Below are 1,911 nucleotides of genomic sequence, written 5' to 3'. Positions count from 1 at the left end.
TACAGCTGCGCTAGTCCGCTCTAAGCGAGTCTGCTCTGCAACGGCTGCAACGTAGCAGCGACATCGCAACCCCGCAACCGCCAGAGCCAAGGCGGCAACCAAAGCAACGGCTGTCCCAGCCGCAGCCGCAACGACAACGAACCGCCACAGGGCGGCAACAACAGCACCGGCTGCCCCAGCCGCAGCCACACAGGCAGCTCCTCTAACAGCTGCATTACAGCTTAACCGCCACAGAAAGGCAACAACAACAACGGCTGCAACGCCGCAGCCATATGGGCAACAACCGGCTACAACTCCAACCACCAGCTACAACAACACCAACTAGCAACGACGACAACAACAGCAGGCCCTACCAGTCTGCTGCAACGGTGGGTGAGTGCCAGATAAATTCAAAGTGGAAAAATAAATTTCTCATCGACTGAACGTAAAACAAAGATTTTTTCCCCTTAAACGAACTAAAAGAAACCACAGAAAACTAAAACGTGGCTTTAATAATAAGAGATAAACTCGATTAAAATCAGATAACATGTAGGGAAATTAAGAACATAACGTAAACTGAAAAGCAATTTATATATGCTTAAGGTATATCAAAAGCTCGCTTAAAATTAATAACAAGGGCAACCATAAATGGTTTGTCTCCTAGCTAGAGAAATTTAAAGTAAAGAAACAGAGCACTAGTTAAAGGAATATAATTGAAGAAATAAAATTTAGTACTAAATAGATTTAGCTATAGAAAAGATTAAGGTTGAATTATCTACAANCTAGCTAGAGAAAATTAAAGTAAAGAAACGGAGCACTAGTTAAAGGAATACAATTGAAGAAATAAAATTTAGTACTAAATAAATTTAGCTATAGAAAAGATTAAGGTTGAATTATCTACAAGAAAAAAAACATTTATTTTTAAGATTTACAAAAGGTGAAGCTAAAAAGTCTTTGAACCTAAATACCCTTAATTTTGAATAGATAGATAAATACCAATTTCAAAAAAATAAAACGAACGTTATTAACTGAGTTAACCATATATATATATAAAGAAAAAGGGAAATATTTTAAAACCCTAAAACGAGGAAAAAAATAAAAATTTTAATTATATAAATATAGGGAATTGGCTTACTTACCTGCCCTACTAAAATTAACTTTGTCGTTTATATAATTACCGGACCTACCTTACCAGACTTTCCTTAAAGTTACCTACCTGCCCTAATTATAAATATTGATATACCTACCTGACGTACTTAACCTTCTTATAATTACCGTTGATCTTGACCTTAGTACTTACCTTAGTTGTAGTCTTACTATTAGTATACTTACTTTAGATTTTTTTTTTCTTGATGTTAGGATTTATGTTAGCTAGTTTTAAGAATTAGATATAAGGAAAATGAATTTTTATAAATAAACTTGTTTTATAAAATGGGAATGCTGACTCTTTCCGTTATTTGAGAAGGCACGATAGGATTTCGGAAATGGGGCTACTGATATTAGGGTGCGCCGGTAGCCATGGCGAGGGTGGGCCAGCACCAGGCACCACAATACCAGCGGTGGTGCCTCATATTAGGCCATAGGATTTTCTTGTTTTGATCATTTCTTTTTATTTCGATTTTTAGTTTAGATTTTCCTTTTGTAGATTTTCAGCTTGTTTTAAATATTTGATTTTAACGTTTCTTTTCCAGCTTTTTTTTGTGTAACTGTGTTTTTTTTGAATATTTAAATTTGCGTCCGTCCGATACTTCCGGCTATGCCGGAAGCGAAGATGTTTGACAGGCATGACTTTTCTCTGCTATGGCGCAGGGAACAGGAGTGAATGCAACAACCCAGCCCCGCCGACATGACTAGCCATAGTGCACCCTATCGTGTCATGCCAGCTGCATTCACTGCTGCTCCCAATGTATGCGTACCATAACAACCTTTCTT

At 37.5% G+C, this 1,911-nt stretch overlaps 1 long non-coding RNA gene across 1 annotated transcript; it reads left to right on the top strand.

Annotated features, from left to right (window-relative positions):
• The first annotated feature begins 315 nt into the window (after positions 1 to 315).
• Positions 316 to 891, top strand: LOC108382923 (uncharacterized). Its single transcript, XR_001849714.1, has 2 exons — positions 316 to 658; positions 782 to 891. It is a non-coding gene; the product is annotated as an uncharacterized LOC108382923 (long non-coding RNA).
• The last annotated feature ends 1,020 nt before the right edge of the window (positions 892 to 1,911 follow it).

Source organism: Rhagoletis zephyria, unplaced genomic scaffold (genome assembly GCF_001687245.7).
Source record: "Rhagoletis zephyria isolate East Lansing unplaced genomic scaffold, Rhagoletis_zephyria_1.1 Rzeph_scaffold_29503, whole genome shotgun sequence".
NCBI lineage: Eukaryota > Metazoa > Arthropoda > Insecta > Diptera > Tephritidae > Rhagoletis > Rhagoletis zephyria.
This window is presented reverse-complemented; position numbering and strand designations above follow the sequence as displayed.